Raw genomic sequence first — 24,416 nt, 5'->3', positions numbered from 1 at the left:
AATGCATAGAATATTATCATGTGAGCTCATATACAGTACAATGAAAAGTATGGTGGTTTGTCAATAAAAACAATCACACGAGCTAACTGTTGCTCATATGTTACTTGTCACGGACCTAGAATGTACTTGTTGGTTTCACCTAGCCCCAACTTAGTTAGACATGGTCTTGCCTAAATCATACTATGATACCAGTTTTTTTGGTGGTACAGTCTGACATAAAGCACTGAAAAAACGTGGAAACGTTTTACACCAAGAGAAAGCTAATATCACAGTCTGATGTATTAGGCAAGACAGAATATTGAATACAATTTCATTTGAACAATCTTTGTCTGTGAGGTTGGTCCTCTTTCGGGTCGAAATTTGAAAACAAATATCCACAGGAAATGATTATGTATCTGACTTTTCAGAGCGCCGGTCGGTATATACACTCGCCTATTGTCTACATATTGTGCAAGTGTTTGTCGAGTGCGCCAGAAGATTGAAAATACAAACCGCTAGATCCATATACAGACCAGCGTTCCCGAAAGTCGGATTAATAACACTTACCCGTGGGGATTTAGTGTCATATATGTAGCCGAAAAAGGACAAAATCCGCAAACAACGGGGTAGATAGAGTAAGTTCAAATGGAGTTTATTCAACATTGTTTACCATACATGTTAGACGAGTGGGGAAGGAAATCCTACAATCAGAATTCGAAAGGGGAAAGGTGTGGTCAAGTCTAGTGCTCCCCAAAATACATTATTTTGACTGTACTCTAGGAATTTGTTTGAGGATCAGATCCATGTTACATTATCTATCTGGAGACCAGTCTTCACTTGCCTTATGTAACGGATGTGAAACGGCTAGCTTAGTTAGCCGTGCGCGCTAAATAGCGTTTCAATCGGTGACGTCACTTGCTCTGAGACCTTGATGTAGTAGTTCCCCTTGCTCTTACAGACATAGGAAACAACCACATCAAAACAACTACCAGAATATTGTTTTCTTATCAAAACGTTTATTTCCACTTTGTTAGGAAAAAAGTGCAACTAGGGGGTCATTGGCTTTACAATGGTGGCATAACTGGGATTGATTACCGCCAAAGTATGGGGTAGTCAATTGTTATATTGCCTAGATGAGGTGCTGCTAACAGAATGAGGGCTTCCCCACACTCCAGTCGCTGCTCAGCACTTTGTCCCCATCCCTGCCCCTTAGTCTCTCCTTCTTCAGCTTCCCCCTGGCTGGCCAACGTCTCCTCCAGACCATCCTGATCAGAGCTGGCATTCTGCAACTCAGGCCGCTCTTCATCCTCCACATCCATCTCAAACACACGGAGATGCCGCAGGTTGGAGCTCAGCTGGGACACAGAGAACAGAAAGGAACTTCGGAACGAGAGATTCTTAATAATCTAAACCAAACTACAACAAGCCTGTTAAAGGCTTAGTAAGGGAATCCCATTTCCATTGTCTTACCACACAGGCCACTTTCCGGATCCAATTCACAGCCCCAAACTGGGCCTTCATGTCTCTCCACTGATTCTCCAGTACCACCCCATGTGCAGGGATGGCACCACTCTGCTGGTCTAACCTGAGAATACAGATGGCACAGTCAACAGGTGACCCATGATGACTACAGTGAAGATAAGTGAATTACAGGTTAAGGTGACAGTTGGTGTTTAGATGTATAGTTCCTTCAGAAAGTATTCACGTCCCTTTACCTTTTTCACATTTTGTTACAGCCTGAATTTTAAATAGATTAAATTGAGATTGTATCACTGATCTACACAAAATACCCTATAATGTCAAAGTGGAATTTTGTTTGTAGAACATTTTAGAAATTCATAGAAAATGAAAAGCTGAAATGTCTTGAGTCAATAAGTATTCAACCACTTTGTTATGGCAACCCTAAATAAGTTCAGGAGTAAAAATGTGCTTAACAAATTGAATAATAATTTGCAAGGAGTCATTTGTGCAAAACTCTTAGACTGACACAAAAAGACTCACAGCTGTAATCGCCACCAAAGGTGCTTCTACAAAGTATTGACTCAGGGGTGTGACTACTTAGTGTCAAGAAAAAGTATGTGAACCCTTTGGAATTACCTGGACTTCTGCATAAATTGGTCATAAAAATTTGATCTGATCTTCATCTGAGTCACAACAATAGACAAACACAGTCTGCTTAAACTAATAACAAACAATTATACATTTTCATGTCTTTATTGAACACACTGTGTAAACATTCACAGAGCAGGGTGGAAAAGTATGAACCCTTGGATTTAATAACAGGTTGACCCTCTTTTGGCAGCAATAATCTCAACCAAACGTTTTCTGTAGTTGCGGATCAGACCTGCACAACAGTCAGGAGGAATTTTGGACCATTCCTCTTTACAAAATGGTTTCAGTTCAGCAATTTTCTTGGAATGTCTGGTGTGAACCACTTTCTTGATATCATGCCACAGCATCTCAAATCGGGTCAGAACTTTGACTGGGCCACTCCAGAAGGCGTATTTTCTTCTGTTGAAGCCATTCTGTGTCGATTTAATTCTGTGTTTTGTCTCGTTGTCCTGTTGCATCACCCAACTTCTGTTGAGCTTCAATTGGCGGACACATAGCCTAACATTCTCCTGCAAAATGTCTTGATAAACTTGGGAATTCATTTTTCCATCGATGATAGAAAGCTGTCCAGGCCCTGAGGCAGCAAAGCAGCCCCAAACCATGATGCTCCCGCCACCATACTTTACAGTTGGGATGAGGTTTTGATGTTGGTGTGCTGTGCGTTTTTCTCTCCACACATAGTGTTGTGTTCCTTCCAACCAACTCAACTGTAGTTTCATTTGTCCACAGAATATTTTGCCAGTAGCACTGTGGAACATCTAGATGCACTTTTGCGAACTTGAGACGTGCAGCAATGTTTTTCTGGGACAGGAGTGGCTTCTTCAGTGGTGTCCTCCCATGAACACTATTCTTGTTTAGTGTTTTACGTATCGTAGACTCGTCAACAGAGATGATAGTATGTTCCAGAGATTTCTGTAAGTCTTTAGCTGACACTTTAGGATTCTTCTTAACCTCATTGAGAATTCTGTGCTGTGCTCTTGCAGTCATCTTTGCAGGACGGCCACTCCTAGGGAGAGTAGCAACAGTGGTGAACTTTCTAACTTTTTAGACAAATTGTCTTACCGTGGACTGATGAACATCAAGGCTTTTAGGGATACTTTTGTAACCCTTTCCAGCTTTATGCAAGTAAACAATACTTAATTTTGGGTCCTTTGAGATCTCTTTTGTTTGAGGCATGGTTCACAGCAGGCAATGCTTCTTGTGAATAGCAAACAAACATTTTGTGAGTTTTTTTTATAGGGCAGGGCAACTCTATCCAACATCTCCAATCTCGTCTCATCAATGATTGTACTCCAGGTTAGCTGACTCCTGACTCCAATTAGCTTTTGGAGAAGTCATTAGCCTAGGGGTTCACATTTTCCAACCTACAGTGTGAATATTTAAATGATGTATTCAATATAGACAAGAAAAATACAATAATTTGTGTGTTATTAGTTTAAGCACATTATGTTTGTCTGTTGTTGTGACTAAGATGAAGATCAGAAATAATTTTATGACCAATTTATGCAGAAATCCAGATAATTCCAAAGGGTTCACATACTTTTTCTTGCCACTGTATGTAAATTACATTTCTGTATTTCTTTTTTTTTTGTATAATAAAATAATTATGGGTAATTGTGTGTGAGAAACTCAATTTCATCCATTTTGAATTCAGCCTGTAGCACAACAACATGTGGAATAAGTCAAGTGATATGAATACTTTCTGAAGGCACTAAGTCTTGAGTTTCAGTTTGTAATCAGGTAGAACATAATTAAAGGTTTGAGATGAGGTGCAGGTTACAGTTACAAATAGATCACGGATTAGGAATATAGGGCTAGGTTTGCATGTCAGGGGAAAAAGGTGTTTCAACCGTACACTAAGACTGGGGTCCAGTGGAACTCCTCCTCACAGCTGAGAGCTGAGCCGAGAGGGAGCTGGGCCAGGACACGCCCCCTGATTTCCTCCTCCTCTGATGATTGCAGCGTCAATGTCTCATCGTCATCGAAACGAGCATCCTGGCAACTGTACACACAGTCAGAACTTAAACACTCAGACATGCAAAAAAGAAAAAATCATGGGTCTATAAGTCATTAACGCCAATTAAAATCAACAAATAATCAATTGCAGATCATCATTAGAGCAAGTAATATGCAATGCATGTTCCCATAATTTGCCTGTACAACTAGATGTTGCATTGTTGAGAGGGTAGGATTCTAGGAAAGAGAGGAAGACAAGTGATGCACTCACCTGACTCCTGAAGCATCATTATCAATACTGTGGCTGAGAACATCACTCAGATCTATCGCCACGAAACCAGTGAGAACAGGTCTGTGACAACAGACATACAAAGATAAACAATCAGTGAAACAAAAAAAGCACATGCTCAGTCATAGACAAAGACCTAGTAAATTGGGATTGAACCAGATTAAAATAGGGTGCAGTGCTGTAATGTACTCGTATGGGTCAGTACCCTTCCACAGTCTGTAAATCATGCAGGGTGAAATCTCTGGCATGCAGAACGCTACATATTGCATATTGGTCTTCTTATCATTGTATCTGGACACAAATAATCATGATAATAACCTTGGCAATATACATAATCTGCGTAATCATCATGAGGAGAGTGTTTTGGTAAAATAAGAAATGACAAGATGTTTGTGTCTTTCAATGACGGAAGTACAGTTTCTGATCTGAAAAGATCGAAACAATAAAATGAAACAAATAAAACACACCACAAATTAATAAACACAATTATTCACTAAAATTGTTATCTGACACAGTGTAGAGGAAAACAAGCAGCCTGTTTCACAGATTTTCCAATGACCTACAAACAGAGGCAAATCAGTATCACCATAGCTCATGTCATGTCATAACTCAAATTCATATGCCTTCGTTTGGATGTAATCTCTCCAGACTGCTGTCTCGTCATGCAAAACCAATTGAATTAGAATGATAGAATACTTTCTGCCACATGCAAAACACAAGACGAAGTGTTCCTTGGGTATGTGGTGTTGTATGGCTTGTTAATGCAATCATATTACCACAGAAACAAAGGCTGGGAAGGAGAATATAGAAGAGAACTGAGGGGAATGAACAAGGCAACTAAAATAGTGTGTGAGAAGGAGGGGGGGAGAGAGAAAGAGAGAGACTGCAAGATGACAAAACTCCTGTGGTGAGTTGGTCAGATTTATAGCTGCCTGGAATTCCTAGCAGAAGCCTCATGAATGCATGACCAAAGTTCTACTGAAGCCCAAGGCAAAGAATAAAAAAATAAAAAGTAGACTCTTAGAATTCTCATTTGAATTACTTAAAAAATATATATATATACCTTAGTTATTCAAATTAGATACTAAGTCATTTGAACGACTTAGCTTGTTTGAATGACTTAATTGTTCTTTTGTCGAATTAAGCCTAATTTGTTTTGCAGCTTGTCAGACCGTGTAATGCTTGCTGCAGCCATTCATTCACTGATTCCATCCATTTATATGATTATTCATTGACAGTCCTTTAATAGCTTAAAGCATGGCTGCTTCAGAATACCAGAGCATGTAAATGGGGTGAGTGAGGAGCAGAGCATAATTCGAGCAGATTAAAAAAATGGTATCTGCCTTCTCTCCCGCTCCAATTTCTCTCTGGTACTGCTCAGATACAAGGTCTGGGCATCCTCTGCCTAGCCCATTTTTTTTCCCTTTATCACTATTCTTTTAATTAGGCCTATTCGGTTGTAATTATTTAACCTACCCCACCCACAGTACCCTGTATCTAGTTTATATTGTAGATTGTATAGTTTATTATATTATATATATATATATATATATATATATATATATATATATATATATATATATATATATATATATATATATATTGTACTGGTAGCGAAGTCAGGTGCAGGAGAGCAGAGTTTTGTGAACAGGCGCACACTTTATTTAGGCAAAAGTGCAAAACGCGCAAAACAAATCAAATCAAATTTTATTTGTCACATACACATGGTTAGCAGATGTTAGTGCGAGTGTAGCGAAATGCTTGTGCTTCTAGTTCCGACAATGCAGTAATAACCAACAAGTAATCTAGCTAATAATTCCAAAACTACTACCTTATAGACACAAGTGTAAGGGGATAAAGAATATGTACATAAAGATATATGAATGAGTGATGGTACAGAGCGGCATAGGCAAGATACAGTAGATGGTATTGAGTGCAGTATATACATATGAGATGAGTATGTAAACAAAGTGGCATAGTTAAAGTGGCTAGTGATACATGTATTACATAAGGATGCAGTAGATGATATAGAGTACAGTATATACGTATACATATGAGATGAATAATGTAGGGTATGTAAACATTATATTAGGTAGTATTGTTTAAAGTGGCTAGTGATATATTTTACATAATTTCCCATCAATTCCCATTATTAAAGTGGCTGGAGTTGAGTCAGTGTGTTGGCAGCAGCCACTCAATGTTAGTGGTGGCTGTTTAACAGTCTGATGGCCTTGAGATAGAAGCTGTTTTTCAGTCTCTCGGTCCCAGCTTTGATGCACCTGTACTGACCTCGCCTACTGGATGATAGCGGGGTGAACAGGCAGTGGCTCGGGTGGTTGTTGTCCTTGATGATCTTTATGGCCTTCCTGTGACATCGGGTGGTGTAGGTGTCCTGGAGGGCAGGTAGTTTGCCCCCGGTGATGCGTTGTGCAGACCTCACTACCCTCTGGAGAGCCTTACGGTTGTGGGCGGAGCAGTTGCCGTACCAGGCGGTGATACAGTCCGACAGGATGCTCTCGATTGTGCATCTGTAGAAGTTTGTGAGTGCTTTTGGTGACAAGCCGAATTTCTTCAGCCTCTGCGCCTTCTTCACGATGCTGTCTGTGTGGGTGGACCAATTCAGTTTGTCTGTGATGTGTACGTCGAGGAACTTAAAACTTACTACCCTCTCCACTACTGTTCCATCGATGTGGATAGGGGGGTGTTCCCTCTGCTGTTTCCTGAAGTCCACAATCATCTCCTTAGTTTTGTTGACGTTGAGTGTGAGGTTATTTTCCTGACACCACACTCCAAGGGCCCTCACCTCCTCCCTGTAGGCCGTCTCGTCGTTGTTGGTAATCAAGCCTACCACTGTTGTGTCGTCCGCAAACTTGATGATTGAGTTGGAGGCGTGCGTGGCCACGCAGTCGTGGGTGAACAGGGAGTACAGGAGAGGGCTCAGAACGCACCCTTGTGGGGCCCCAGTGTTGAGGATCAGCGGGGTGGAGATGTTGTTGCCTACCCTCACCACCTGGGGGCGGCCCGTCAGGAAGTCCAGTACCCAGTTGCACAGGGCGGGGTCGAGACCCAGGGTCTCGAGCTTGTTGACGAGCTTGGAGGGCACTATGGTGTTAAATGCCGAGCTGTAGTCGATGAACAGCATTCTCACATAGGTATTCCTCTTGTCCAGATGGGTTAGGGCAGTCTGCAGTGTGGTTGAGATTGCATCGTCTGTGGACCTATTTGGGCGGTAAGCAAATTGGAGTGGGTCTAGGGTGTCAGGTAGGGTGGAGGTGATATGGTCCTTGACTAGTCTCTCAAAGCACTTCATGATGACGGAAGTGAGTGCTACGGGGCGGTAGTCGTTTAGCTCAGTTACCTTAGCTTTCTTGGGAACAGGAACAATGGTGGCCCTCTTGAAGCATGTGGGAACAACAGACTGGGATAGGGATTGATTGAATATGTCCGTAAACACACCACCAGCCCCAGAGGGCCCGGCTGGGGATGCCGTCTGGGCCTGCAGCCTTGCGAGGGTTGACACGTTTAAATGTTTTCCTCACGTCGGCTGCAGTGAAGGAGAGTCCGCATGTTTTAGTTGCGGGCAGTGTCAGTGGCACTGTATTGTCCTCAAAGCGGGCAAAAAAGTTATTTACTCTGCCTGGGAGCAAGACATCCTGGTCCGTGACGGTGCTGGTTTTCTTTTTGTAATCCGTGATTGACTGTAGACCCTGCCACATACCTCTTGTGTCTGAGCCGTTGAATTGAGATTCTACTTTGTCTCTGTACTGACGCTTAGTTTGTTTGATTGCCTTGCGGAGGGAATAGTTACACTGTTTGTATTCGGTCATGTTTCCAGTCACCTTGCCCTGATTAAAAGCAGTGGTTCGCGCTTTCAGGTTCACGCGAATGCTGCCATCAATCCACGGTTTCTGGTTTGGGAATGTTTTAATCGTTGCTATGGGAACGACATCTTCAACACACGTTCTAATGAACTCGCTCACCGAATCAGCGTATTCGTCAATGTTGTTGTCTGACGCAATACGGAACATATCCCAGTCCACGTGATGGAAGCAGTCTTGGAGTGTGGAATCAGATTGGTCGGACCAGCGTTGAACAGACCTCAAAGCGGGAGCTTCTTGTTTTAGTTTCTGTCTGTAGGCAGGGATCAACAAAATGGAGTCGTGGTCAGCTTTTCCGAAAGGAGGGCGGGGCAGGGCCTTATATGCGTCGCGGAAGTTGGAATAGCAATGATCCAAGGTTTTTCCAGCCCTGGTTGCGCAATCGATATGCTGATAAAATTTAGGGAGTCTTGTTTTCAGATTAGCCTTGTTAAAATCCCCAGCTACAATGAATGCAGCCTCCGGATATATGGATTCCAGTTTGCAAAGAGTCAAATAAAGTTCGTTCAGAGCCATCGATGTGTCTGCTTGGGGGGGAATATATACGGCTGTGATTATAATCGAAGAGAATTCCCTTGGTAGATAATGCGGTCTACATTTGATTGTGAGGAATTCTAAATCAGGTGAACAGAAGGACTTGAGTTCCTGTATGTTGTTGTGGCCACACCACGTCACGTTAACCATAAAGCATACGCCCCGCCCCTCTTCTTACCAGAAAGATGTTTGTTTCTGTCGGCGCGATGCGTGGAGAAACCAGCTGGCTGCACCGTCTCCGATAGCGTCTCTCCAGTGAGCCATGTTTCCGTGAAGCAAAGAACGTTACAGTCTCTGATGTCCCTGTGGAATGCTACCCTTGCTCGGATTTCATCAACCTTGTTGTCAAGAGACTGGACATTGGCGAGGAGAATGCTAGGGAGTGGTGCACGATGTGCCCGTCTCCGGAGTCTGACCAGAAGACTGCTTCGTTTTCCCCTTTTTCGAAGTCGTTTTTTGGGGTCGCCGGCTGGGATCCATTCTGTTGTCCTGGGTGAAAGGCAGAACACAGGATCTGCTTCGCGAAAGTCATATTCTTGGTCGTACTGATGGTGAGTTGACGCTGCTCTTATGTTCAGTAGTTCTTCTCAACTGTATGTAATGAAACCTAAGATGACCTGGGGTACCAATGTAAGAAATAACACGTAAAAAAACAAAAAACTGCATAGTTTCCTAGGAACGCGAAGCGAGGCGGCCATCTCTGTCTGCGCCAAATGTAAATCAGTCACAAGAATTACGTTTAAGAATAAACATCTTCGTGACAAAATAACACGGAAAAAACAAGCCAGTCTGGCGCGTCAACAATTCACACGTAACACAAACAATCGTACACAAAGACATGATGGGGAACAGAGGAATAAATACATGTACAGTGGGGCAAAAAAGTATTTAGTCAGCCACCAATTGTGCAAGTTCTCCCACTTAAAAAGATGAAAGAGGCCTGTAATTTTCATCATAGGTACACTTCAACTATGACAGACGAAATGAGAAAAGAAAATCCAGAAAATCACATTGTAGGATTTTTTATGAATTTATTTGCAAATTATGGTGGAAAATAAGTATTTGGTCACCTACAAACAAGCAAGATTTCTGGCTCTCACAGACCTGTAACTTCTTCTTTAAGAGGCTCCTCTGTCCTCCACTCGTTTCCTGTATTAATAGGCACCTGTTTGAACGTGTTATCAGTATAAAAGACACCTGTCCACAACCTCAAACAGTCACATTCCAAACTCCACTATGGCCAAGACCAAAGAGCTGTCAAAGGACACCAGAAACAAAATTGTAGACCTGCACCAGGCTGGGAAGACTGAATCTGCAATAGGTAAGCAGCTTGGTTTGAAGAAATCAACTGTGAGAGCAATTATTTGGAAATGGAAGACATACAAGATCACTGATAATCTCCCTCGATCAGAGGCTCCACGCAAGATCTCACCCCGTGGGGTCAAAATGATCACAAGAACGGTGAGCAAAAATCCCAGGACCACACGGGGGGACCTAGTGAATGACCTGCAGAGAGCTGGGACCAAAGTAATAAAGCCTACCATCAGTAACACACTACGCCACCAGGGGCTCAAATTCTGCAGTGCCAGACGTGTCCCCCTGCTTAAGCCAGTACATGTCCAGGTCCGTCTGAAGTTTGCTAGAGAGCATTTGGATGATCCAGAAGAAGATTGGGAGAATGTCATATGGTCAGAAGAAACCAAAATAGAACTTTATGGTAAAAACTCAATTCGTCGTGTTTGGAGGACAAAGAATGCTGAGTTGCATCCAAAGAACACCATACCTACTGTGAAGCATGGGGTGGAAACATCATGCTTTGGGGCTGTTTTTCTGCAAAGGGACCAGGACGACTGATCAAAGTAAAGGAAAGAATGAATGGGGCCATGTATCGTGAGATTTTGAGTGAAAACCTCCTTCCATCAGCAAGGGCATTGAAGATGAAACGTGGCTGGGTCTTTTAGCATGACAATGTTCCCAAACACACCGCCCGGGCAATGAAGGAGTGGCTTCGTAAGAAGCATTTCAAGGTCCTGGAGTGGCCTAGCCAGTCTCCAGATTTCAACCCCGTAGAAAATCTTTGGCGGGAGTTGAAAGTCCGTGTTGCCCAGCAACAGCCCCAAAACATCACTGCTCTAGAGGAGATCTGCATGGAGGAATGGGCCAAAATACCAGCAACAGTGTGTGAAAACCTTGTAAAGACTTACAGAAAACATTTGACCTCTGTCACTGCCAACAAAGGGTATATAACAAAGTATTGAGATAAACTTTTGTTACTGACCAAATACTTCTTTTCCACCATAATTTGCAAAATAAATAAATTAAAAATCATTTTTAAGTAGGAGAACTTGCACAATTGGTGGCTGACTAAATACTTTGTTTGCCCCACTGTATATTGATTGGGGAATGAAAACCAGGTGTGCAGGGAACAAGACAAAAAAAAGGGATACATGAAAAATGGAGCGGCGATGGCTAGAAAGCCGGTGATGTCGACCGCTGAATGAACAAGGAAAGGAGCCGACTTCTGTGGAAGACTCCTGGAGCGGACCAGCCACCACCGGCCTGAGGAGAGACACATGGAATGAGGGGTTAATATAGTAAATCGGGGGGAAGCTGTAACCTGTAACATACCTTATTCACCCTCCTCAGGACTTTGAATGGCCCCACAAACCGCGGACCCAGCTTCCGGCAGGGCAGGCGGAGGGGCAGGTTTCGGGTCGAGAGCCAGACCCTGGGTCTCACTGCGGTGACGGTCCGAGCTGGTCTTTTGTCGCAGCGCGACCTGCTGGAGGTGACCATGGGCGGCTTCCCAGGTCTCCGAACCAATCGTCCACCGCAGAAGCCAGAACCGGCTTGTACCCCAATACACACTGAAAGGGGGAGAGGTTAGTGGAGGAGTGGCGGAGTGGCGGAGCGAGTTCTGCACCATCTCTGCACAGGGCACGAACGCTGCCCACTCCCCCGCCCAGTCCTGGCAATAGGACCGCAGAAACCTGCCCACATCCTGGTTCACTCTCTCCACCTGCCCATTACTCTCGGGGTGGAAACCCGAGGTGAGGCTGATCAAGACCCCCAAACGTTCCATGAACGCCCTCCAGACTCTCGAAGTGAACTGGGAACCTCGATCAAACACTATATCCTCAGGCACCCCGTAGTGCAGGAATACGTGTGTAAACAGGGCCTCCACAGTTTATAGGGCCATAGGGAGACCGGGCAGAGGGAGGAGATTACAGGACTTAGAGAAACAATCCACAACGACCAGGATTGTGGTGTTTCCCTGTGAGGGAGGAAGATCCATTAGAAAATCCACCGACAGGTGTGACCAAGGCCGTTGTGGAACGGGTAAGGGATGTAGCTTGCCTCTGGTCAGGGGTCTAGGAGCCTTACACTGGGCGCACACCGAGCAGGCGGAAACATAAACCCTAACGTCTCGAGCCAAGGTGGGCCACCAGTACTTCCCAGACAGACAGCGCACCATCCGACTGATCCCCGGATGACTAGTGGAGCGTGATGTGTGGGCCCAATAGATCAACTGGTCACGGACAGCAGACGGAACGTACTGACAACTGACGGGACACTGGAGTGGAACGGGCTCTGTATGCAACGCCTGCTCAATGTCCGCGTCCAGCTTCCACATGACCGGCGCTACCAGGCAGGAGGCCGGAAGAATGGGAGTCTGATCCATGGGCCGCTCCTCTGTGTCATACAGCCTGGACAGTGCGTCCGCCTTCTTATTCTGGGAACCTGGTCTGTAGGACAGGGTAAACACAAAACGGGTAAAGAACATGGCCCACCTTGCCTGATGAGGATTCAGTCTCTTAGCTGCCCGGATGTACTCCAGGTTACGGTGGTCAGTCCAGATGAGGAAAGGGTGTTTAACCCCCTCAAGCCAATGTCTCCACGCCTTCAAAGCCTTAACCACAGCCAACAACTCCCGGTCCCCCACATCATAGTTCCGCAGTTTCTTTGAGAAGAAAGCACAGGAGCGGAGCTTCAGCGCTGAGAGAGCACGGCTCTGATCCCAGGCTCGGACGCATCCACCTCCACTATGAATGCCAAAGAGGGATCAGGCTGGGCCAGCACGGGATCCGAGGTAAACAGAGCTCTTAGGTTCCCAAAAGCCCTGTCCGCCTCAACCGACCACTGCAGACATACAGGACCCCCCCTCAGCAGTGAGGTAATGGGAGCAGCCACCTGGCCAAAGCCCCGGATAAATCTCCTGTAGTAATTGGCAAACCCTAAAAATTGCTGCACCTCCTTTACTGTGGTGGGAGTTGGCCAATTACGCACAGCTGCTATGCAGTCACTCTCCATCTCCACCCCTGAAGTGGAAATGCGATACACTAGGAAGGAGACGGTCTGCTGAAAGAACAGGCATTTCTCAGACTTGACGTACAGGTCATGCTCCAAAAGTCATCCAAGTACCTTGCGCACCAAAGACACATGCTCGGCGCGTGTAGTGGAGTATATCAGAATGTCATCGATATACACCACTACACCCTGCCAGTGCAGGTCCCTGAAAATATAGTCTACGAAGGATTGGAATAGCATTCATCAACCCGTACGGCATGACGAGATACTCATAATGCCCTGAGGTGGTACTAAACGCTGTCTTCCACTCGTCTACCTCCCGGATACGCACCAGATTGTACGCACTCCTGAGATCCAGTTTAGTGAAGAAGCGCGCCCCGTGCATTGACTCAATCACAGTGGCGATAAGAGGTAGTAGGTAACTGTACCTCACCGTGATTTGATTGAGACCTCTATAGTCAATGCATGGGCGCAGACCTCCATCCTTCTTCTTCACAAAAAAGAAACTCGAGGAGGTGGGTGAAGTGGAGGACCGAATGAACCCCTGGTGCAGGGATTCGGAGACATATGTCTCCATAGCCACCGTCTCTGCTTGCGACAGGGGATACACGTGACTCCTGGGAAGTGCAGCGTATACCAGGAGATTTATCGCACAATCCCCCCGTCGATGGGGTGGTAATTGAGAGCCAAATCGGCATATTCTGGGGGAATGCGCACGGTGGAGACCTGGTCTGGACTTTCCACCGTGGTAGCACCAACGGAAACCCCTACACACCTCCCGAGCACTCTCACGAAAACCCTGTGAGAGCCCACTGTTGCCAGGAAAAGCCTAGTACCACGGGAAACGCAGGAGAGTCAATGAGAAAGAGACTGATTCTCTCCTCGTGACCACCTGTGTCTCCATAGCCAGGGAGATGGTGGCTTCCCTGATTAGCCCGGACCTTAATGGTCGACTATCCAGAGCGTGAACCAGGAAAGGTCTATCTACAGGAATAATGGGATCCCTAAACTAAGAGCTAACGCTCTGTCAATAAAATTCCCAGCTGCGCCTGAATCGACGAGCGTCTTATGCTGGGAATGCGGGGAGAACTCAGGGAAACAAACAGGTACAAACAGGTGGACAACAGAGGACTCTGGATGAGAGTGGTGCAGACTCACCTGAGGTAATGCCAGAGTGCCCTGCCTGCTGCCTCGACTCCCTGAGGGACCAACCTGGCACCGACCGGCAGTGTGCCCTCTGCGGCCACAGATGGTGCACGTGAAGGCACCTCCAGCCACCCTACGTGCAGCCCCTCTCACTATCAACTGCGTTTATTTTCAGCAAATTTAACATGTGTAAATATTTATGTAAACATAACAAGATTCAACAACTGAGACATAAACTGAACAAGTTCCACAGACATGTAGTCCCTGAACAAAGGGGGGTCAAAATCAAAAGTAACAGTCAGTATCTGGTGTGGCCACCAGCTGCATTAAGTACTGCAGTGCATCTGGACGGCACCAGATTTGCCCGTTCTTGCTGTGAGATGTTACCCCACTATTCCACCAAGGCACCTGCTAGTTACAGGACATTTCTGGGGGGATGGCCCTAGCCCTCACCCTCTGATCTAACAGGTCCCAGACGTGCTCAATGGGATTGAGATCCGGGCTCTTCGCTGGCCATGGCAAAACACTGACATTCCTGTCTTGCAGGAAATCACGCACAGAATGATCAGTATGGCTGGTGGCATTGTCATGCTGGAGGGTCATGTCAGGATGAGCCTGCAAGAAGGGTACCACATGAGGGAGGATGTCTTCCCTGTAACACAGAGTTGAGATTGCCTGCAACGACAACAAGCTCAGTCCGATGATGCTGTGACACACCGCCCCAGACCATGACGGATCCTCCACCTCTAAATCGATCCCGCTCCAGAGTACAGGCCTCGTTGTAACGTTCATTCCTTCGATGATAAACGGGAATCCGACCATCACCCCAGTGAGACAAAATCACAACTCGTCAGTGAAGAGCACTTTTTGCCAGTCTTGTCTGGTCCAGCGACGGTGGGTTTGTGCCCATAGGCGACGTTGTTGCTAGTGATGTCTGGTGAGGACCTGCCTTTCAACAGGCCTACAAGCCCTCAGTCCAGCCTCTCTCAGCCTATTGCAGAAAGTCCCTGGTGTAACTCGGGTAGTTGTTGCCATCCTGTACCTGTCCCGCAGGTGTGATGTTCGGATGTACCGATCCTGTGCAGGTGTTGTTACATGTGGTCTGCCACTGCGAGGACGATCAGCTGTCCATCCTGTCTCCCTGTAGCGCTGTCTTAGGCGTCTCACAGTACGGACATTGCAATTTATTGCCCTGGCCACATCTGCAGTCCTCATGCTTCCTTGTAGCATGCCTAAGGCACATTCAAGCAGATAAGCAGGGACCCTGTGCATCTTTCTTTTGGTGTTTTTCAGAGTCCGTAGAAAGGCCTCTATCGTGTTCTAAGTTTTCCTAACTGTGATATTATTTGCCTACCGTCTGTAAGCTGTTAGTGTCTTAACGACCATTCCACAGGTGCATGTTCATTAATTGTTTATGGTTCACTGAACAAGCATGGGAAACAGTGTTTAAACCCTTTACAATGAAGATCTGTTGAAGTTATTTGGATTTTACGTATTATCTTTGAAAGACAGGGTCCTGAAAAAGGGACGTTTCTTTTTTTGCTAAGTTTATATACAAAATAAAACATGAGCAAATCAGCCTGAATATCAGGACACACAACTGCAATGCGTTGACTACTGATTAATTAGCTCATTGCATCAAGTAGCGGTAGGTACGTGGGTCAAATCACTGGAGAAACCAAGCAAAGCCAGTAAAAAATTCATATTACAACCTATTTTCCATGTTTGCTCTAGAACGCATTCGTTCAAACTCCAACATGATATACAATAAGGCTGTCACAAAAAGACAACAGGCACACAGTGACGGAATAAATGGAACTACACATACGCTTGATTTATCACAAAACCAGAGAGCAACATCTGTCTGGTGAAGTCCACAAAGCAAATATTGCATGTAAAAAACAGTTATGACCTGCAGCATGGTCAAGCAAGTTAATGTTTGACAGTTTACTAAACAACTACTTACTGCAAGTCAGCACAAAGACAATAGGAGCACCTCCTCCGCTATTCCAGTAGCATTTCAACTTAAACATCATCAAATCAACACTGCTATATATGTTTAGTTTAATACACTGAAAACAAACTTAAAGATACCAAAACTATTTAGTCCAATAAATATCATGTGGGTGACCAGTGTGTGTGTGTGTGTGTGTGTGTATATATGTGCTTGCATCCATGTGCAAGTAATTTTTTTTTACTCACCCTACTTGTAGACTAGTTGAACACCAAATTCTCTTCTCTTTCATGTTGGCCAAACGGTCTATGGCTCTATACGCTTTTAGTTTTTGCTTTCATAGGCTGCCTAGCTAAAATGCTATCTGCCTCGCATGGGTGACAATGAACCAGCTAAGTTAACTAGCTAGTTAACGTGAGCCTACATCTAGGCTACATATTGAACTTCAATCGTCTCAGGCCAGTGGCACAATATATTAATTTAGATCAGAATCATCATCATAATTATTGGCCTGTAGAGAATTAAATGAAAACCACAAGTCCAAATCTCCAATTTTTTTTACATTTACATTTTAATAATTTAGCAGATGCTCTTATCCAGAGAAACGTACAGTAGCAATTAGGGTTAAGTGTCTTGCTCAAGGGCATATAAACAGATACGGCTCGGGGATTCGAACCAGCAATCTTTTGGTTACTGGCCCAACACTCTTAAATGCTAGGCAACCTGCAACTCCACCCATGGCTTAAAAAAAGCGCCGATTTAGCAAGCTAGCTACTGCAGGACATCAACACAAGCAGATGAGAAACACATGTTTTTCTGACAATGATGATGTTTTACTTAGGATGTGATTTCATTGGGGAGAAGTCCAATCCAAACTGGACAGTTTGGACTGTGTCAGGAAAACAATCAAATGCTATGGCGGCAACATGTCATACTCTTTTGTTCCAGACAGCATCAGATACATGGGCTGCACATACTGAGACAGAGGGGTGCTGTTTCCCTCACCCGGTTGATTTCTCTTGTGAGATTCAGCCACTTGCGAATCGATGAAAAATTATGAAAACACAGACGAAAGACACATCATTTAAAAAAAATGTATTGGTCTGATATTTTTGGGGAAGTCTGGCTTCCCTTAGCATCAATGAATACACACCACTGATTGCATCTGAAACTGTTCTTTAGAGATTGCAAGTTGAAGTTAGGGTTTCATCTACGTTCATGCCACCTGGGCCTATTGACCCAGCCGTGGAAAGGTACACTACAGATGCCTCTCTCCCCTATGTCAGGAATAATTTTACCCGCTCTGAGGAACAAGCCCTTACATCTCCAGAATGACACCTCCAAAGTCATCCGCCCAGAGGACAAGGGAGACGATGTTACTGTACAAGACTACACTGTCTATAACACTGAAGTACTTAGGCAACTGAATTATCAGACATTCTATAAGAGACTCACTACAAACCCCACAAAATAGCTTTTGGCTGTAATCGTACAGGCTGTCGCTAAAGGCATGCGCAGTGGTAACAACACCAAAAGAGAACAGTTTATTGCTGCTCATATGCAGTCCCTAAAATACTGGTGAATTATCTAAATCCCCAAAGGGACAGGACCAATCTTCTGTGCGATATCAGAGCAGGTTTGGATGAAGGCATGAAGATCTCTGCTCGGCCTCAAATGCCCTGATTGTTAAATACGCAAAACATGTATTGTGACACTTTTGTTTACCAAAGACCCACAATTAGATATTAGTTCAACTCCTTCCCGCTAATAATAACGACTCCATACAACATTATTGTCCAAAGAGGTGACTCCTGGTTTCTTGAAGTGTTTGAAATAGCCTAATTGGTCTGCAGCAAGTTGATCCCTGCTATGCAAGGATTTATTTTGCAACCCATCTACCAAACCCATCTATTATGCACGGTTCTCCCTCTCAAGCGTTCCTTCTCAAAATGCTTTCAAATCAATATTCTTTGCTTTATCATCAAATTAATGGGTTGTTGTCGTCAGTGCTATTGGAAATCGGATAGCTTCCTTATGTTTCAGTAAACCATTAGCCAACAGTTCAAAGATTAAACATAGTGATTAAATGTACTTTCTTCCTGTTATTGTGAACTGTAGGCTATAACAAGTTAAACCTTTCGATTGAAGGCATATCACAAACCTCGTTTTATAGGCGATGCATGTTTGGCTAATAAAAAGATGTTGCTCGCTGCATAAACCAGCCTATTATCTCTGAAGTTCATTCATTTATTGGTGATGAATACTTTAACTGTAGATTTAGACTAATGTTAGAGCTCACATAGGCTACTTCTCTACTAGAGCCCGTGAGATAACTGGTCCTACCGGTAAGTGCGGTCTAAGCGATTCCCTTTTGATATCATGTTACCTCCCTACATTGATTATATTGATGAATAACCGTTGTTTACTTCATGCCGCACACATTTCATTCGACATTTCATTCTAGCTCACAATCAACGATGGCTATTTACTGTAATCCCTCCAGCAATGGCGAAGTGTAGGCCTATGACTACATGATGACATGATGACTCCTTGCTGTCCCCAGTCCACCTGGCCATGCTGCTGCTCCAGTTTCAACTTCCACCTGACTGTGCTGCTGCTCCAGTTTCAACTGTTCTGCCTTATTATTATTCGACCATGCTGGTCATTTATGAACATTTGAACATCTTGGCCATGTTCTGTTATAATCTCCACCCGGCACAGCCAGAAGAGGACTGGCCACCCCACATAGCCTGGTTCCTCTCTAGGTTTCTTCCTAGGTTTTGGCCTTTCTAGGGAGTTTTTCCTAGCCACCGTGCTTCTACACCTGCATTGCTTGCTGTTTGGGGTTTTAGGCTGGGTTTCTGTACAGCACTTTGAGATATCAGCTGATGTACGAAGGGCTATATAAATAAATTTGATTTGATTTGATTTGATTTGACTATGTAACCTTGTGACACAGTCCTACTGGACTCTGTGCCGAAATGTCACAAGGGCGGCTTCATCTCAAAGTATTTAAAAATGGTTGGCGTTTCAAATTTATTCTATTCTCCTTTCACTTGTTTATATTATGATTATATTCTCACCAATATTACTTTATGTAAGTAAGCTTTTACATGTGTATTTTTCTGTCTTTATAATAATACTTTAATTTGTAGAGCGAATTTCACACGCTCAATGCACATGTGAAGCTCTTTGATGCTTGCTTTGTGCACAAATCACCTGACCGCTGCAGTTTGAAATGATTTATTCCCTTTTATTTATGGAAAGAAGCAGATACTTGTTTTTATTATTTACAATTAATTCATTTTAGCTTTTTTTTTTTTTTTACAGTATGGTGTTTTTATTCCAAGGAAAACAAAAATACATTGTATTGCCTACCCATAACATCAATTAATACATTTGAAGTCCTTCAAAATAAAAACTACATATCATAATGTTAGAAAGTAGAATATAAACTAGATATAGGCTACTGTGGGTGGGGTATGTAAAATAGTTACAACCATATCACATCAGTCTTACAAAGCTACAAAATTACCAACTGTGGTGGCTTATTTCTGCATTACCAAATGAGGAGAAACAAACTTCACACAGCAGTCAGAGTTATACTTAAACTACATTTTTAATAATAAGAGCTTTGCAATAGCATTTTGACTTTCAATGATGCGCCATTTCTAATGAACCATTGAAAGTGACAACAGAAAAGTACAAAGATCTTTTATAGCCAAGATACACCCCTCTCAACCTACATGACGAACCACAGATCTTAGGAACAGTTCACAAAGGGACTTTATAATTGAGAAAGGAGTATCCCTTAGCCAGATAACATTCACTATAAATTATCGTTCAGTTTGGTCCCTAAGACGAGGTTCTAATCTTGTTCCTGGTACTTCATAGCACATAACCATTACCTCATCCAATGTCATAATTCAATTGTCAACTCTAGATACTCCCATTTCAAGTAAAACCCCTTCTTGACCCCTCTCCTGGACAAGCTCAATGAGGGGAGTGAGCCTCTAGGTCATACACTATCCCAGGATAAGTGCAACATCAGAGAGGACATACAATGGTTCCAGACAATACCACACACATCCCCGAATGCCAAAGGAGGGATTGACTGGCGCACAGACATTGTGGAGACAGGTAATGGGTTCCCCATTAATCACGCCATCCCTTCACATGGTTTAAGAATAGGTAAAGACACATTCACATATGAAGACAATGTTCCATTCTGTCCTGTTCCCTTTCTGATATTCTGCATAGCACCAGAGACATGTGAAAGACAAGACTGACCTCTCCCCTCTCTGGGCCCCAAGTGACTGAGCCCCAGCTGAGGGAAGGAATGCAACTGCCAACACTAGAGTCATTAGAAATACATTCTTATAAAAAGTATATCACATAAGAATATTATGCAGATAAGACATCTTAATTACTTATGTTACCCAACTAATTCTGATTCATCCGCCACACAACATACGCAAACGTTATTATTCAGCTCACCTTGACGGTCAGCTGATTCGTGAGGAGAGCCTGTAGTTCTGGGCTGATTAAAAATAGAGAATTTAGTTAGTCTGCACATTAAAAAACGTAGACATCTGCTATATCAGTCTTTTCAATGTCAGATGAGATTTGATGTCCTGCAGTGGCACCTACAGGAAACTTTGAATCACTACATATCAAATGTTTAACATATTTTTGCATTAGTGCTCACGGCTCAAATACATGATCTATTACTTATTATAAACCAGGTGGTTTGAGCCCTGAATGCTGATTGGCTGAAAGCCATGGTATATCAGACCGTATACCACGGATATTACAAAAAATAGCTTGTTTAATGTTCTAATTAAGTTGGTAAACAGTTTGATAATAGCATTAAGGCACCTCGGGGGGGTTTGTGGTATATGGCCAATATACCACAGCTAAGGGCTGTATCCAGGCACTCTGCATTTCGTTGTGCATAAGAACAGCCCTTAGCCGTGGTATATTGGCCATATAAGGCCCGAGTGGATGTGGTATTACTTAGGTAGAAAGCACGTTCTGTGGAGGACAGGGTAGCGTACAAGTCATTGGACACTTTTCTCACCTTGATCGTCCCCATAGTAGAAGCTACAGAATCTCATCCTGGAATTGTGTGCTGGTGTTCTTCTCCTAAAAACAGGAATTGGTTCGGATCATGCCTTTTAGGGGTGCTGTCATTATTGGAAAATGGGCTGAGGCAAACAGTGACCTGAACGAACTTAGTGAGCCGAAGGTCCATCTGCATGAGGATATCCTCCCAAACCTCACACATACGGGTGAGAGAGGGAGACGCAGGTACTGAAGGAAAGATATAGAGAGAGACAGAATAAGTTGGACCGAGAGAGAAAGACCAATGGCCAGACTAGTCTGATGAATGCCCTCATATCTCTATGGAAATATGAACTATGAGGAGACATCTTGCCATATTAATTACATAAGGAGGGCACTGACCTGCAGCAGAGTGGAGATGTGGGTGAACTTGTGTGCCATCCTGGTGACCTCAGGGAGACAGTGGGACAGCAGCCCTGTGTCGAGCTGGAGGACACAACAAGCGTACATAGTGAAAGAGCTCAAATAAGATAAGAATATATACTGAACAAAAATATAAATGCAACATGCAACAATTTCAAAGACTTCACTGAGTTACAGTTCATATAAGGAAATCAGTAAATTTACATAAATTCATCAGACCTTGATCTATGGATTTCACACGACTGGGTAGGGGCGCAGCCATGGGTGGGCCTGGGAAGGCATAGGCCCACCCACTGGGGAGCCAGGCCCAGCCAATCAGAATACGTGTTTCCCCACAAAAGGGCTTTATTACAGACAGAAATACTCCTCAGTTCCATCAGCTGTCCGGGTGGCTGGTCTCAGACGATCCCGCACATGAAGGAGCCGGATGTGGAGATCCTGGGCTGGCGTGGTTACACGTGGTCTGCGGTTGTGAGGCCGGTTGGACGTACTGCCAAGTTCTCTACTTATGGTAGAGAAATGAACTTTCAATTATCTCCCAACAGCTCTGGTGGACATTGCAGTCAGAAATTCCAATTGCATGCTCCCTTAAAACTTGAGACATCTGTGGCATTGTGTTCTGTGACAAAACTGCACATTCTAGAGTGGACATTTATTGTCCCCAGCACAAGGTGCACCTGTGTATTGACCATGCTGTTTAATCAGCTTCTTGATATGCCACACATGTCAGGTGGAAGGATTATCTTTGCAAAGGAGAAATGCTCACTAACAGGGATGTAAACAAATTTCTGCACAGCTTTTTATGCATATGGAACATTTCAGGGATCTTTTATTTCAGCCAATGAAACATGAGACCAACACTTTATATACTGCGTTTATTTTTTGCGTCAGTATAGAAGATGACAGTCATGATGGGTCAGAAATATACTCAATTTCACTTAAATGTGGGCATAACTGATTACCTGGATGTAGCAGATCTCCGGGTCGTTGTCAGCTGACCTGATTTCTGGGATGATAAACAGGGACTTCAGGTCACCGGACAGACACAGGATATGACATATCCCATGAGATTGTGTGTTAACTGAATCTTCCATAATAAAGCATGTAAAACTTGCATCACTCACTTCCCTTCCCCCATTAGGTTTAGGATCTCGTCTGACTCCTCACTACAAGACGGAGGGTTGGTTATGAGAAAACGTATCCTAGTGCAGACAGGTTGTCTAAAATATCATTTAAATGAATCACAGTCGCTGAAGATACATACACATATCTTTGATGTAGTACTGTAGCTAAGAATCAACAAAACATGTCTTCAGTAGGGGGCAGATGCAGCAAAACAAGCTAAATGCTGTAAAGTATGTGTTAACACAAGAACCAAGAGTTCTCCAAAATATATTTTACTTGAATAAATGACAAATGATTGATTCGTCAGTGACATTATAAAGACACATTTACCTCTTGGGAAGAGTTGGCAACTTGGGAAGAAAAAGGTTGGACTCGTCTTCAGAGGTGTAGAATGAGTAGAGGACACTGAAAGACACAACGTTTATATTTCACTACACAGTTCAGACACACTCAAAAGTATCTAGTGTAACTCTCCTGCCCCCTGTAGACCTGCTCTCCTCCAGCACCTCCATCCAGGGCATAGGGTTCTCCACTGGGAACAGGTGAAGAATCTCTGCCTTCTCTGCATCACACAGCACCACCAGCTTAAGTGTCCCCGAGGCTAAAGGCCAGGACTGAACACAAAACAGAGCACACACATTAGATAAGCACTGAACAAATGCAGAGGCTGACACACTGTGCTGTAGTAAATGTGTTGTGTTGAGTGTGTGAAGGTTTATTGTTGTAACAGTGGTAATGTAACATAACGTATATGCTTCAATTGTGATAAGTAACTTGAGACATTCAGGTCTATCTCTTACCATCAGGTCTCCAAGCTAACGCAGTGATCTCCTTTCCAGTATTCTCATTGGGTGGCAAACACAGATGACTCCCATAATAAACTGATGTGATCTGGTATTTATCTGGGTATGAAAGTGTGGGTGTGTTTCTCTCTTTACCTAGCCAGCAGTGTGTGCGAGGGCAATGAGATCCCTCTTGGGAAACCATGCCATACACAGAACTAGGTTTGGGAACTGCTTCTCCCCCACTTGACGAAAGGTAGGCATTATTGTGTACTGAAAATAGAATAAAGCAGCATTAACAAGATCATGCCAGGGGGCAGTTTTGCTGCACTTTTTTATTAAAGAAATAGCTAGCTAATTGTGTCAATGACAGTGTCTGAGGGAATTTGGAAATAATCTCTAATAGCCCAGACCAGAGGCTGGCAGTGACACCTATCCTATAATCTGGTCCCCAGGCTAATTGCTCATACACGGAAGTGTCAGGGGAACGAGATCAAAGATGATCTACTATAAGAATGAGAGGATGTGCCTCTACCTCTCCGATGAGCCTAGCCCGTTGAGATTGAGACAGGAACAGAACAAAAACACAACAGTAGAAGACACCTTTATCACTGTTAGCCTACATAGATTGCCAACATGTGCAAGCTATGCTAGCCAGTGACAAGAAGCAACATTGTAATAATTATTAAAATAATACCTAGCTAGTTGACGTTTAATTTATCAACAATTGTCTTGTAAAGTTGACTTGTCAATAGCTAGCTTGCTTAAGTAAGTCAACTTGCTAACAACAACTGCGAGTGCGAGGGGAAAGAAATAGACAGTGTATGGCATTTTACTGGGATGTCTGAGGACCAACTATGTTACTT

The 24,416-nt window shown here is 43.8% G+C and overlaps 1 pseudogene; it reads right to left on the bottom strand.

The window, feature by feature from the left end:
• Positions 1–238: 238 nt before the first annotated feature.
• LOC112260392 lies at positions 239–23,814 on the bottom strand (annotated as a pseudogene).
• Positions 23,815–24,416: the final 602 nt, after the last annotated feature.

Source organism: Oncorhynchus tshawytscha, linkage group LG01, assembly GCF_018296145.1.
Source record: "Oncorhynchus tshawytscha isolate Ot180627B linkage group LG01, Otsh_v2.0, whole genome shotgun sequence".
Lineage (NCBI taxonomy): Eukaryota > Metazoa > Chordata > Actinopteri > Salmoniformes > Salmonidae > Oncorhynchus > Oncorhynchus tshawytscha.
The sequence above is the reverse complement of the archived record's forward strand: the minus strand, read 5'-3'. Positions and strand labels throughout refer to the sequence as shown.